Genomic DNA, 16,796 nt, shown 5'->3' on the forward strand with positions numbered 1-16,796 from the left:
TTCAGTGTGGTACCACATCACTACGTGATCCAAACCAGAAAATACCCAGGATCTGTTCAACGAGTATGTGAAGTGTGCGAAAGTGTGAGTCTGATGAGGTCAAATCCCAGACCAATCCCAGACTTAACTTGCGTTATCCTCTAAAATATTGATCCAAACCAGGTTCAATGGACTGTTTCAGTGTGGTACCATACTACTACGTGATCCAAACCAGAGAAAACCCATGATCCGTTCAACAAGTATGTGAAAAACGTGAAAGTATGAGCCTGATGAGGGCAAATCCAAGACCTATCCCAGACCTAACTTGCGTTGTCCTTTAAGATCTTGATGGAAACCAAGTTTAATTGACTGTTTCAGAGTGGTACCACATTACTACGTGATCTAATCCAGAAATAGCCCAGGATCTAGCCATGAAGTATGAGAAATATGCGAAAGTATGAGCCTGACGAGGGCAAATCCTAGACCTTACCCAGACCTAACATGCGTTAACCTCTAAAATATTTATCAAGTCCAGGTTTAATTGATTGTTTCAGTGTGGTTCCACATTACTACGTGATCCAAACCAGAAAAAACCCAGGATCTGTTCAACGAGTATGTGAAGTGTGCGAAAGTATGAGGCCGATGAGGGCAAATCCCCGACCTATCCCAGACCTAACATGCGTTATCCTCTAAAATATTTATCAAGACCAGGTTTAATTGATTGTTTCAGTGTGGTCCCGCATTACTACGTGATCCAAACCAGAAAAAACCCATGATCCGTTCAACAAGTATGTGAAGAATGCGAAAGTATGAGTCTGATGAGTGAAAATCCCAAACATAACCAAGACCTAACATGCGTTATCCTCAAAAATATTGATCGAAACCTGGTTTAATTGACTGTTTCAGCGTGGTACCAAATTACTACGTGATATAATCCAGAAACAGCCCAGGATCTAGCCATGAAGTATGAGAACTATGCGAAAGTATGAGTGTGATGAGTGAGAATCCCAGGGCTAACCTAGACCTAACATGCGTTATCCTCTAAAATATTGATCGCAACCAGGTTTAATCGACTGTTTCAGTGTGGTACCACATCACTACGTGATCCAAACCAGAAAATACCCAGGATCTGTTCAACGAGTATGTGAAGTGTGCGAAAGTGTGAGTCTGATGAGGTCAAATCCCAGACCAATCCCAGACTTAACTTGCGTTATCCTCTAAAATATTGATCCAAACCAGGTTCAATGGACTGTTTCAGTGTGGTACCATACTACTACGTGATCCAAACCAGAGAAAACCCATGATCCGTTCAACAAGTATGTGAAAAACGTGAAAGTATGAGCCTGATGAGGGCAAATCCAAGACCTATCCCAGACCTAACTTGCGTTGTCCTTTAAGATCTTGATGGAAACCAAGTTTAATTGACTGTTTCAGAGTGGTACCACATTACTACGTGATCTAATCCAGAAATAGCCCAGGATCTAGCCATGAAGTATGAGAAATATGCGAAAGTATGAGCCTGACGAGGGCAAATCCTAGACCTTACCCAGACCTAACATGCGTTAACCTCTAAAATATTTATCAAGTCCAGGTTTAATTGATTGTTTCAGTGTGGTTCCACATTACTACGTGATCCAAACCAGAAAAAACCCAGGATCTGTTCAACGAGTATGAGAAATATGCGAAAGTATGAGCCTGACGAAGGCAAATCCTAGACCTTACCCAGACCTAACATGCGTTAACCTCTAAAATATTTATCAAGTCCAGGTTTAGTTGATTGTTTCAGTGTGGTTCCACATTACTACGTGATCCAAACCAGAAAATACCCAGGATCTGTTCAACGAGTATGTGAAGTGTGCGAAAGTGTGAGTCTGATGAGGTCAAATCCCAGACCAATCCCAGACTTAACTTGCGTTATCCTCTAAAATATTGATCCAAACCAGGTTCAATAGACTGTTTCAGTGTGGTACCATACTACTACGTGATCCAAACCAGAGAAAACCCATGATCCGTTCAACAAATATATGAAGAATGCGAAAGTATGAGTCTGATGAGTGAAAATCCCAGGGCTAACCTAGACCTAACATGCGTTATCCTCTAAAATATTGATCGCAACCAGGTTTAATCGACTGTTTCAGTGTGGTACCACATCACTACGTGATCCAAACCAGAAAATACCCAGGATCTGTTCAACGAGTATGTGAAGTGTGCGAAAGTGTGAGTCTGATGAGGTCAAATCCCAGACCAATCCCAGACTTAACTTGCGTTATCCTCTAAAATATTGATCCAAACCAGGTTCAATAGACTGTTTCAGTGTGGTACCATACTACTACGTGATCCAAACCAGAGAAAACCCATGATCCGTTCAACAAGTATGTGAAAAACGTGAAAGTATGAGCCTGATGAGGGCAAATCCAAGACCTATCCCAGACCTAACTTGCGTTGTCCTTTAAGATCTTGATGGAAACCAAGTTTAATTGACTGTTTCAGAGTGGTACCACATTACTACGTGATCTAATCCAGAAATAGCCCAGGATCTAGCCATGAAGTATGAGAAATATGCGAAAGTATGAGCCTGACGAGGGCAAATCCTAGACCTTACCCAGACCTAACATGCGTTAACCTCTAAAATATTTATCAAGTCCAGGTTTAATTGATTGTTTCAGTGTGGTTCCACATTACTACGTGATCCAAACCAGAAAAAACCCAGGATCTGTTCAACGAGTATGTGAAGTGTGCGAAAGTATGAGGCCGATGAGGGCAAATCCCCGACCTATCCCAGACCTAACATGCGTTATCCTCTAAAATATTTATCAAGATCAGGTTTAATTGATTGTTTCAGTGTGGTACCACATTACTACGTGATCCACACCAGAAAAAACCCAAGATCCGTCCAACAAATATATGAAGAATGCGAAAGTATGAGTCTGATGAGTGAAAATCCCAGGGCTAACCTAGACCTAACATGCGTTATCCTCTAAAATATTGATCGCAACCAGGTTTAATCGACTGTTTCAGTGTGGTACCACATCACTACGTGATCCAAACCAGAAAATACCCAGGATCTGTTCAACGAGTATGTGAAGTGTGCGAAAGTGTGAGTCTGATGAGGTCAAATCCCAGACCAATCACAGACCTAACATGCGTTATCCTCTAAAATATTGATCGAAACCAGGTTTAATTGACTGTTTCAGTGTGGTCCCACATTACTACGTGATCGAAACCAGAAAAAACCCAGGATCCGTTCAACAAGTATGTGAAGAATGCGAAAGTATGAGCCTGATGAGTGAAGACCCCAGGCCTAACCTAGACCTAACATGCGTTATCCTCAAAAATATTGATCGAAACCTGGTTTAATCGACTGTTTCAGTGTGGTACCAGATTACTACGTGATCCAAACCAGAAAAAACCCAGGATCTGTTCAACGAGTATGTGTAGTGTGCGAAAGTATGAGTCTGATGAGGGCAAATCCCAGACATATCCCAGACCTAACTTGCGTTGTCCTCTAAGATATTGATGGAAACCAGGTTTAATTGACTGTTTCAGTGTTGTACTTCATTACTACGTGATGCAATCCAGAAAAAGCCCAGCATCTAGCCATCAAGTATGAGAAATATGCGAAAGAATGAGCCTGATGAGAGCAAATCCCAGACCGAACCTAGACCTAACATGAATTATTCTCTAAAATATTGATCCAGACCAGGTTTAATGGACTGTTTCAGTGTGGTACCACACTACTACGTGATCCAAACCAGAAAATAACCCAGGATCTGTTCAACGAGTATGAGAAGTGTGCGAAAGTATGAGTCTGATGAGGGCAAATCCCAGACCTATCCCAGACCTAACATGCGTTATCCTCTAAAATATTTATCAAGACCAGGTTTAATTGATTGTTTCAGTGTGGTCCCACATTACTACGTGATCCAAACCAGAAAAAGCCCAGGATCAGTTCAACAAGTATGTGAAAAACGCGAAAGTATGAGTCTGATGAGGGCGAATCCCAGACCTATGCCAGACCTAACTTGCGTTATCCTGCAAAATATTGATCGAAACCAGGTTTAATTGACTGTTTCAGCGTGGTACCAAATTACTACGTGATACAATCCAGAAACAGCCCAGGATCTAGCCATGAAGTATGAGACATATGCGAAAGTATGAGCCTGATGAGGGCAAATCCTAGACCTAACCCAGACCTAACATGCGTTATCCTCTAAAATATTTATCAAGACCAGGTTTAATTGAATGTGTCAGTGTGGTACCACTTTACTACGTGATCCAAAGCAGAAAAAACCCTCGATCAGGTCAACATGTATGTTAAAACTGCGAAAGTATGACCCTGATGAGGGCAAATCCCAGGCCTAACCTAGACCTAACATGCGTTATCCTCTAAAATATTGATCGAAACCAGGTTTAATCGACTGTTTCAGCGTGGTACCACATTACTATGTGATACAATCCAGAAACAGCCCAGGATCTAGCCATGAAGTATGAGAAATATGCGAAAGTATGAGCCTGATGAGTGAAATTCCCCGGCTTAACCTAGACCTAACATGCGTTATCCTCAAAAATATTGATCCAAACCAGGTTTAATGGTCTGTTTCAGTGTGGTACCACTTTACTTCGTGATCCAAAGCAGAAAAAACTCTCGATCAGGTCAACATGTATGTTAAAACTGCGAAAGTATGACCCTGATGAGAGCAAATCCCAGGCCTAACCTAGACCTAACATGAATTATTCTCTAAAATATTGATCGAAACCAGGTTTAATTGACTGTTTCAATGTGGTCCCACATTACTACGTGATGCAAACCAGAAAATAACCCAGGATCTGTCAAACGAGTATGTGAAGTGTGCGAAAGTATGAGCCTGATGAGAGCAAATCCCAGACCTAACCTAAACCTAACATGAATTATTCTCTAAAATATTGATCGAAACTAGGCTTAATTGACTGTTTCAGTGTGGTACCACATTACTACGTGATCCAAACCAGAAAAAGCCCAGGATCAGATCAACAAGTATGTGAAAAACGCGAAAGTATGAGTCTGATGAGGGCGAATCCCAGACCTATGCCAGACCTAACTTGCGTTATCCTGCAAAATATTGATCGAAACCAGGTTTAATTGACTGTTTCAGCGTGGTACCAAATTACTACGTGATACAATCCAGAAACAGCCCAGGATCTAGCCATGAAGTATGAGAAAAATGCGAAAGTATGAGACTGATGAGGGCAAATCCAGGACTTAACCCAAACCTAACATGCGTTATCCTCTCAAATATTTATCAAGATCAGGTTTAATTGAATGTTTCAGTGTGGTACCACATTACTACGTTAACGAAACCAGAAAAAACCCAGGATCCGTTCAACAAGTATGTGAAGAATGCGAAAGTATGAGTCTGATGAGTGAAAATCCCAGGGCTAACCTAGACCTAACATGCGTTATCCTCTAAAATATTGATCCAAACCAGGTTAAATGGACTGTTTCAGTGTGGTACCACTTTACTACGTGATCCAAAGCAGAAAAAACCCTCGATCAGGTCAACATGTATGTTAAAACTGCGAAAGTATGACCCTGATGAGGGCAAATCCCATGCCTAACCTAGACCTAACATGCGTTATCCTCGTGAATATTGATCGAAACCTGTTTTAATCGACTGTCTCAGTGTGGTACCACATTACTATGTGATCCAAACCAGAAAATAGCCCAGGATCTATCCATGAAGTATAAGAAATATGCGAAAGTATGATCCTGATGAGGGCAAATCCTAGACCTTACCCAGACCTAACATGCGTTATCCTCAAAAATATTTATCAAGCCCAGGTTTAACTGAATGTTTCATTGTGGTACCACATTACTACGTGATCCATACCAGAACCCCCCAGGATTTGTTCCACAAGTATGTGAAAAATGCGAAAGCATGAGTCTGATGACAGCAAATCCCAGGCCTGACCTAGACATAACTTTCGTTATCCTCTAAAATATTGATCGGAACCAGGTTTAGTGGGCTGTTTCAGTGTGGTACCACATTACTACGTGATCCAATCCAGAAATAGCCCAGGATCTAGCCATGAAGTATGAGAAATATGCGATAGTATGAGCGTGATGAGGGCAAATCCTAGACCTAACCCAGACCTAACATGCGTTATCCTCAAAAATATTTATCAAGACCAGGTTTAATTGATTGCTTCAGTGTGGTCCCACATTACTACGTGATCCAAACCAGAAAAAACCCAGGATCCGTTCAACAGGTATGTGAAGAATGCGAAAGAATGAGTCTGATGAGTGAAAATCCCAGGCCTTACCTAGACCTAACATGCGTTATCCTCAAGAATATTGATCGAACCCTGGTTTAATCGACTGTTTCAGTGTGGTACCACATTACTACGTGAACCAAACCAGAAAAAACCCAGGATCTGTTAAACGAGTCTGTGAAGTGTGCGAAAGTATGAGCCTGATGAGGGCGAATCCCAGACCTATCCCAGTCCTAACTTGCGTTATCCTCTAAAATATTTATCAAGACCAGGTTTAATTGATTGTATCAGTGTGGTACCACATTACTACGCGATCCACACCACAAAAAAACCCAAGATCCGTTCTACAAGTATGTGAAGAATGCGAAAGTATGAGTCTGATGAGTGAAAATGCCAGGCCTAACCTAGACCTAACATGCGTTATCCTCAAAAATATTGATTGAAGCCTGGTTTAATCGACTGTTTCAGTGTGGTACCACAATACTACGTGATGCAATCCAGAAAATGCCCAGGATCTAGCCATCAAGTATGAGAAATATGCGAAAGAATGAGCCTGATGAGGGCAAATCATAGACCTATCCCAAACCTAACATGCGTTATCCTCTAAAATATTTATCAAGACCAGGTTTAATTGAATGTTTCAGTGTGGTACCACATTTCTATATGAACCAAACCAGAAAAAACCCAGGATCTGTTAAACGAGTACGCGAAGTTTGCGAAAGTATGAGCCTGATGAGGGCGAATCCCAGACATATCCCAGACCTAACTTGCGTTATCCTCTAAAATATTGATCGAAACAAGGTTTAATTGACTGTTTCAGCGTGGTACCACATTACTACGTGATACATTCCAGAAACAGCCCAGGATCTAGCCATGAAGTATGAGAAATATGCGAAAGTATGAGCCTGATGTGGGCAATTCCTAGACCTAACCCAAACCTAACATGCGTTATCCTCTAAAATATTTATCAAGACCAGGTTTAATTGAATGTTTCAGTGTGGTACCACATTTCTATATGAACCAAACCAGAAAAAACCCAGGATCTGTTAAACGAGTACGCGAAGTGTGCGAAAGTATGAGCCTGATGAGGGCAAATCCTAGACCTAACCCAGACCTAACATGCGTTATCCTCAAAAATATTTATCAAGACCAGGTTTAACTGAATGTTTCAGTGTGGTACCACATTACTACGTGAACCAAACCAGAAAAAACCCAGGATCTGTTAAGCGAGTCTGTGAAGCGTGCGAAAGTATGAGCCTGATGAGGGCGAATCCCAGACCTATCCCAGACCTAACTTGCGATATCCTCTAAAATATTGATCGAAACCAGGTTTAATTGACTGTTTCAGCGTGGTACCACAATACTACGTGATACAATCCAGAAACAGCCCAGGAAGTTTGAGAAATATGCGAAAGTATGAACCTGATGTGGGCAAATCCTAGACCTAACCCAAACCTAACATGCGTTATCCTCTAAAATATTTATCAAGACCAGGTTTCACTGAATGTTTCAGTGTGGTACCACATTACTACGTGAACCTTACCAGAAAAAACCCAGGATTTGTTCCACAAGTACGTGAAAAATGCGAAAGCATGAGTCTGATGAGAGCAAATCCCAGGCCTAACCGAGACATAACTTTCGTTATCCTCTAAAATATTGATCGGAACCAGGTTTAGTGGGCTGTTTCAGTGTGGTACCACATTACTACGTGATCCAATCCAGAAATAGCCCAGGATCTAGCCATGAAGTATGAGAAATATGCGAAAGTATGAGCGTGATGAGGGCAAATCCTAGACCTAACCCAGACCTAACATGCGTTATCCTCAAAAATATTTATCAAGACCAGGTTTAATTGATTGCTTCAGTGTAGTCCCACATTACTACGTGATCCAAACCAGAAAAAACCCAGGATCCGTTCAACAGGTATGTGAAGAATGCGAAAGAATGAGTCCGATGAGTGAAAATCCCAGGCCTTACCTAGACCTAACATGCGTTATCCTCGTGAATATTGATCGAAACCTGTTTTAATCGACTGTCTCAGTGTGGTACCACATTACTATGTGATCCAAACCAGAAAATAGCCCAGGATCTATCCATGAAGTATAAGAAATATGCGAAAGTATGATCCTGATGAGGGCAAATCCTAGACCTTACCCAGACCTAACATGCGTTATCCTCAAAAATATTTATCAAGCCCAGGTTTAACTGAATGTTCCATTGTGGTACCACATTACTACGTGATCCATACCAGAACCCCCCAGGATTTGTTCCACAAGTATGTGAAAAATGCGAAAGCATGAGTCTGATGAGAGCAAATCCCAGGCCTGACCTAGACATAACTTTCGTTATCCTCTAAAATATTGATCGGAACCAGGTTTAGTGGGCTGTTTCAGTGTGGTACCACATTACTACGTGATCCAATCCAGAAATAGCCCAGGATCTAGCCATGAAGTATGAGAAATATGCGAAAGTATGAGCGTGATGAGGGCAAATCCTAGACCTAACCCAGACCTAACATGCGTTATCCTCAAAAATATTTATCAAGACCAGGTTTAATTGATTGCTTCAGTGTGGTCCCACATTACTACGTGATCCAAACCAGAAAAAACCCAGGATCCGTTCAACAGGTATGTGAAGAATGCGAAAGAATGAGTCTGATGAGTGAAAATCCCAGGCCTTACCTAGACCTAACATGCGTTATCCTCAAGAATATTGATCGAACCCTGGTTTAATCGACTGTTTCAGTGTGGTACCACATTACTACGTGAACCAAACCAGAAAAAACCCAGGATCTGTTAAACGAGTCTGTGAAGTGTGCGAAAGTATGAGCCTGATGAGGGCGAATCCCAGAGCTATCCCAGTCCTAACTTGCGTTATCCTCTAAAATATTTATCAAGACCAGGTTTAATTGATTGTATCAGTGTGGTACCACATTACTACGCGATCCACACCACAAAAAAACCCAAGATCCGTTCAACAAGTATGTGAAGAATGCGAAAGTATGAGTCTGATGAGTGAAAATGCCAGGCCTAACCTAGACCTAACATGCGTTATCCTCAAAAATATTGATTGAAGCCTGGTTTAATCGACTGTTTCAGTGTGGTACCACAATACTACGTGATGCAATCCAGAAAATGCCCAGGATCTAGCCATCAAGTATGAGAAATATGCGAAAGAATGAGCCTGATGAGGGCAAATCATAGACCTATCCCAAACCTAACATGCGTTATCCTCTAAAATATTTATCAAGACCAGGTTTAATTGAATGTTTCAGTGTGGTACCACATTTCTATATGAACCAAACCAGAAAAAACCCAGGATCTGTTAAACGAGTACGCGAAGCTTGCGAAAGTATGAGCCTGATGAGGGCGAATCCCAGACATATCCCAGACCTAACTTGCGTTATCCTCTAAAATATTGATCGAAACAAGGTTTAATTGACTGTTTCAGCGTGGTACCACATTACTACGTGATACATTCCAGAAACAGCCCAGGATCTAGCCATGAAGTATGAGAAATATGCGAAAGTATGAGCCTGATGTGGGCAATTCCTAGACCTAACCCAAACCTAACATGCGTTATCCTCTAAAATATTTATCAAGACCAGGTTTAATTGAATGTTTCAGTGTGGTACCACATTTCTATATGAACCAAACCAGAAAAAACCCAGGATCTGTTAAACGAGTACGCGAAGTGTGCGAAAGTATGAGCCTGATGAGGGCAAATCCTAGACCTAACCCAGACCTAACATGCGTTATCCTCAAAAATATTTATCAAGACCAGGTTTAACTGAATGTTTCAGTGTGGTACCACATTACTACGTGAACCAAACCAGAAAAAACCCAGGATCTGTTAAGCGAGTCTGTGAAGCGTGCGAAAGTATGAGCCTGATGAGGGCGAATCCCAGACCTATCCCAGACCTAACTTGCGTTGTCCTCTAAGATATTGATGGAAACCAGGTTTAATTGACTGTTTCAGTGTGGTACCACATTACTACGTGATCCAATCCAGAAAAAACCCAGGATCTGTTCAACAAGTAGGAGAAATATGCGAAAGTATGAGCCTGACGAGAGCAAATCCTAGACCTAACCGAGATCTAACATGCGTTATCCTCTAAAATATTTATCAAGACCAGGTTTAATTGATTGCTTCAGTGTGGTCCCACATTACTACGTGATCCAAACCAGAAAAAACCCAGGATCCGTTCAACAGGTATGTGAAGAATGCGAAAGAATGTGTCTGATGAGTGAAAATCTCAGGGCTAACCTAGACCTAACATGCATTATCCTCTAAAATATTGATCCAAACCAGGTTTAGTGGACTGTTTCAGTGTGGTACCACTTTACTACGTGATCCAAAGCAGAAAAAACCCTCGATCAGGTCAACATGTATGTTAGAACTGCGAAAGTATGACCCTGATGTGGGCAAAACCCAGGCCTTTCCTAGACCTAACATGAATTGTTCTCTAAAATATTTATCGAAACCAGGTTTAATTGACTGTTTCAGTGTTGTACTTCATTACTACGTGATGCAATCCAGAAAAAGCCCAGGATCTAGCCATCAAGTATGAGAAATATGCGAAAGAATGAGCCTGATGAGAGCAAATCCCAGACCTAACCCAGACCTAACATGAATTATTCTCTAAAATATTGATCGAAACCAGGTTTAATTGACTGTTTCAGTGTGGTACCACATTACTACGTGATCCAAACCAGTAATAGTCCAGGATCCAGCCATGAAGTATGAGAAATATGCGAAAGTATGAGCCTGATGAGGGCAAATCCTAGACCTAACCCAGACCTAACATGCGTTAGCCTCTAAAATATTTATCAAGACCAGGTTTAATTGATTGTATCAGTGTGGTGCCACATTACTACGTGATCCACACCAGAAAAAACCCAAGATCCGTTCAACAAGTATGTGAAGAATGCGAAAGTATGTGTCTGAAGAGTGAAAATCCCAGGCTTAACCTAGACCTAACATGCGTTATCCTCAAAAATATTGATCGAAACTTGGTTTAATCGACTGTTTCAGTGTGGTACCACAATACTACGTGATGCAATCCAGAAAAAGCCCAGGATCTGTTCAACAAGTATGCGAAAAACGCGAAACTGTGAGCCTGAGGAGGGCAAATCTTAGACCTAACACAGACCTAAGATGCGTTATCCTCTAAAATATTTATCCACACCAGGTTTAATTGACTGTTTCAGCGTGGTACCACATTACTACGTGATACAATCCAGAAACAGCCCAGGATCTAGCCATGAAGTATGTGAAATATGCGAAAGCATGAGCCTGATGTGGGCAAATCCTAGACCTATCCCAGGCCAAACTTGCGTTATCCTCTAAAATATTGAAGGAAACCAGGTTTAATTGACTGTTTCAGTGTGGTACCACATTACTACGTGATCCAATCCAGAAAAAACCCAGGATCTGTTCAACAAGTATGAGAAATATGCGAAAGTATGAGCCTGACGAGAGCAAATCCTAGACCTATCCCAGGCCTAACTTGCGTTATCCTCTAAAATATTTATCAAGACCAGGTTTAATTGACTGTTTCAGTGTTGTACTTCATTACTACGTGATGCAATCCAGAAAAAGCCCAGGATCCGTTCAACAAGTATGTGAAGAATGCGAAAGTATGAGCCTGATGAGGGCGAATCCCAGACCTACCCCAGACCTAACTTGCGTTATCCTCTAAAATATTGATCGAAACCAGGTTTAATTGACTGTTTCAGCGTGGTACCACATTAATACGTGATACAATCCAGAAAAAGCCCAGGATCTAGCCATGAAGTATGAGAAATATGCGAAAGTATGAGCCTGATGAGGGCAAATCCTAGACCTAACCCAAACCTAACATGCGTTATCCTCTAAAATATTGATGGAAACCAGGTTTAATTGACTGTTTCAGTGTTGTACTTCATTACTACGTGATGCAATCCAGCAAAAGCCCAGGATCTAGCCATGAAGTATGAGAAATATGCGAAAGTATGAGCCTGATGAGGGCAAATCCTAGACCTAACCCAAACCTAACATGCGTTATCCTCTAAAATATTGATCCAAACCGGGTTTAATGGACTGCTTCAGTGTGGTACCACTTTACTACGTTATCCAAAGCGGAAAAAACCCTCGATCAGGTCAACATGTATGTTAAAACTGCGAAAGTATGACCCTGATGAGGGCAAATCCCAGGCCTAACCTAGACCTAACATGCGTTGTCGTGTAAAATATTGATGGAAACTAGGTTTAATTGACTGTTTCAGTGTTGTACTTCATTACTACGTGATGCAATCCAGAAAAAGCCCAGGATCTAGACATCAAGTATGAGAAATATGCGAAAGAATGAGCCTGATGAGAGCAAATCCCAGACCTTACCTAGACCTAACATGAATTATTCTCTAAAATATTAATCGAAACCAGGTTCAATCGACTGTTTCAGTGTGGTACCACATTACTACGTGATCCAAACCAGAAAAAAACCCAGGATCTTGTCAACGAGTATGTGAAGTGTGCGAAAGTATGAGTCTGATGAGGGCTAATCCCAGATCTATCCCAGACTTGACTTGCGTTATCCTCTAAAATAATGGTTGAAACCAGGTTTAATTGACTGTTTTAGTTGCGGCACCACTTTATTACGTGATCCAAAGCAGAAAAAACCCTCGATCAGGTCAACATGCATGTTAAAACTGCGAAAGTATGACCCTGATGAGGGCAAATCCCAGGCCTATCCTAGACCTAACTTGCGTTGTCCTCTAAGATATTGATGGAAACCAGGTTTAATTGACTGTTTCAGTGTTGTACTTCATTACTACGTGATGCAATCCAGAAAGAGCCCAGGATCTAGCCATCAAGTATGAGAAATATGCGAAAGTATGAGCCTGACGAGAGCAAATCCTAGACCTAACCCAGACCTAACATGCGTTATCCCCTAAAATATTTATCAAGACCAGGTTTAATTGATTGTTTCAGTGTGGTCCCACATTACTACGTGATCCAAACCAGAAAAAACCCAGGATCCGTTCAACAGGTATGTGAAGAATGCGAAAGAATGAGTCTGATGAGTGAAAATCCCAGGCCTTACCTAGACCTAACATGCGTTATCCTCAAGAATATTGATTGAAACCTGGTTTAATCGACTGTTTCAGTGTGGTACCACATTACTATGTGATCGAAACCAGAAAATAGCCCAGGATCTATCCATGAAGTATAAGAAATGTGCGAAAGTATGAGCCTGATGAGGGCAAATCCTAGACCTAACCTAGACCTAACATGCGTTGTCGTGTAAAATATTGATGGAAACTAGGTTTAATTGACTGTTTCAGTGTTGTACTTCATTACTACGTGATGCAATCCAGAAAAAGCCCAGGATCTAGACATCAAGTATGAGAAATATGCGAAAGTATGACCCTGATGTGGGCAAATCCCAGACCTATCCCAGACCTAACTTGCATTGTCCTCTAAAATATTTATCAAGACCTGGTTTATTTGAATGTTTCATTGTGGTACCACATTACTACGTGATCCAAACCAGAAATAGCCCAGGATCTAGCCATGAAGTATGAGAAATATGCGAAAGTATGAGCCTGATGGGGGCAAATCCTAGACCTAACCCAGACCTAACATGCGTTATCATCTAAAATATTTATCAAGACCTGGTTTATTTGAATGTTTCAGTGTGGTACCACATTACTACGTGATCCAAACCAGAAAAAACCCAGGATCCGTTCAACAAGTATGTGAAAAACGCGAACGTAAGAGTCTGATGAGGGCAAATCCCAGACCTTTCCCAGACCTAACTTGCGTTGTCCTCTAAGATATTGATGGAAACCAGGTTTAATTGACTGTTTCAGTGTTGTACTTCATTACTACGTGATGCAATCCAGAAAAAGCCCAGGATCTAGCCATCAAGTACGAGAAATATGCGAAAGTATGAGCCTGACGAGAGCAAATCCTAGACCTAACCCAGACCTAACATGCGTTATCCTCTAAAATATTTATCAAGACCAGGTTTAATTGATTGCTTCGGTGTGGTCCCACATTACTACGTGATCCAAACCAGAAAAAACCCAGGATACGTTCAACAGGTATGTGAAGAATGCGAAAGAATGAGTCTGATGAGTGAAAATCCCAGGGCTTACCTAGACCTAACATGCATTATCCTCTAAAATATTGATCCAAACCAGGTTTAGTGGACTGTTTTAGTGTGGTACCACTTTACTACGTGATCCAAAGCAGAAAAAACCCTCGATCCGTTCAACAGGTATGTGAAGAATGCGAAAGAATGATTCTGATGAGTGAAAATCCCAGGGCTAACCTAGCCCTAACATGCGTTATCCTCTAAAATATTTATCAAGACCAGGTTTATTTGAATGTTTCAGTGTGGTACCACATTACTACGTGATCCAAACCAGAAAAAACCCAGGATCCGTTCAACAAGTATGTGAAGAATGCGAAAGTATGAGTCTGATGGGGGCAAATCCCAGACCTATCCCAGACCTAACTTGCGTTGTCCTCTAAGATATTGATGGAAACCGGGTTTAATTGTCTGTTTCAGTGTTGTACTTCATTAATATGTGATGCAATCCAGAAAAAGCCCAGGATCCGTTCAACAAGTATGTGAAGAATGCGAAAGCATGAGTCTGATGAGAGCAAATCCCAGGCCTAACCTAGACATAACTTTCGTTATCCTCTAAAATATTGATCGAAACCAGGTTTAGTGGGCTGTTTCAGTGTGGTACCACATTACTGCGCGATCCAAACCAGAAAAAACCCAGGATCTGTTCAACAAGTATGTGAAAAATGCGAAAGTATGACCCTGTTGTGGGCAAATCCCAGACCTATCCCAGACCTAACTTGCATTGTCCTCTAAAATATTGATCGAAACCAGGTTTATTTGACTGTTTCAGTGTGGTACCACATTACTACGTGATCCAATCCAGAAATAGCCCAGGATCTAGCCATGAAGTATGAGAAATATGCGAAAGTATGAGCCTGATGAGGGCAAATCCTAGACCTAACCCAGACCTAACATGTGTTATCATCTAAAATATTTATCAAGACCTGGTTTATTTGAATGTTTCAGTGTGGTACCACATTACTACGTGATCCAAACCAGAAAAAACCCAGGATCCGTTCAACAAGTATGTGAAAAACGCGAACGTATGAGTCTGATGAGGGCAAATCCCAGACCTATCGCAGACCTAACTTGCGTTGTCCTCTAAAATATTGATCGAAACCAGGTTTATTTGACTGTTTCAGTGTGGTACCACATTACTACGTGATCCAATCCAGAAATAGCCCAGGATCTAGCCATGAAGTATGAGAAATATGCGAAAGTATGAGCCTGATGAGGGCAAATCCTAGACCTAACCCAGACCTAACATGTGTTATCATCTAAAATATTTATCAAGACCTGGTTTATTTGAATGTTTCAGTGTGGTACCACATTACTACGTGATCCAAACCAGAAAAAACCCAGGATCCGTTCAACAAGTATGTGAAAAACGCGAACGTATGAGTCTGATGAGGGCAAATCCCAGACCTATCGCAGACCTAACTTGCGTTGTCCTCTAAGATATTGATGGAAACCAGGTTTAATTCACTGTTTCAGTGTAGTACTTCATTACTACGTGATGCAATCCAGAAACAGCCCAGGAAGTATGAGAAATATGCGAAAGTATGAACCTGATGTGGGCAAATCCTAGACCTAACCCAAACCTAACATGCGTTATCCTCTAAAATATTTATCAAGACAAGGTTTAATTGAATGTTTCAGTGTGGTACCACATTACTACGTGAACCAAACCAGAAAAAACCCAGGATCTGTTAAACGAGTCTGTGAAGTGTGCGAAAGTATGAGCCTGATGAGGGCGAATCCCAGACCTATCCCAGACCTAACTTGCGTTATCCTCTAAAATATTGATCGAAACAAGGTTTAATTGACTGTTTCAGCGTGGTACCACATTACTACGTGATACAATCCAGAAACAGCCCAGGAAGTATGAGAAATATGCGAAAGTATGAACCTGATGTGGGCAAATCCTAGACCTAACCCAAACCTAACATGCGTTATCCTCTAAAATATTTATCAAGACCAGGTTTAACTGAATGTTTCAGTGTGGTACCACATTACTACGTGATCCATACCAGAAAAACCCCAGGATTTGTTCCACAAGTATGTGAAAAATGCGAAAGCATGAGTCTGATGAGAGCAAATCCCAGGCCTAACCTAGACCTAACATGCGTTATCATCTAAAATATTTGTCAAGACCTGGTTTATTTGAATGTTTCAGTGTGGTACCACATTACTACGTGATCCAAACAAGAAAAAACCCAGGATCCGTTCAACAAAGTATGTGAAAAACGCGAACGTAAGAGTCTGATGAGGGCAAATCCCAGACCTATCCCAGACCTAACTTGCGTTGTCCTCTAAGATATTGATGGAAACCAGGTTTAATTGACTGTTTCAGTGTTGTACTTCATTACTACGTGATGCAATCCAGAAAAAGCCCAGGATCTAGACATCAAGTATGTGAAATATGCGAAAGAATGAGCCAGATGAGAGC

The sequence above is a fragment of the Colletes latitarsis genome, unplaced genomic scaffold (genome assembly GCF_051014445.1).
Source record: "Colletes latitarsis isolate SP2378_abdomen unplaced genomic scaffold, iyColLati1 scaffold0002, whole genome shotgun sequence".
NCBI lineage: Eukaryota > Metazoa > Arthropoda > Insecta > Hymenoptera > Colletidae > Colletes > Colletes latitarsis.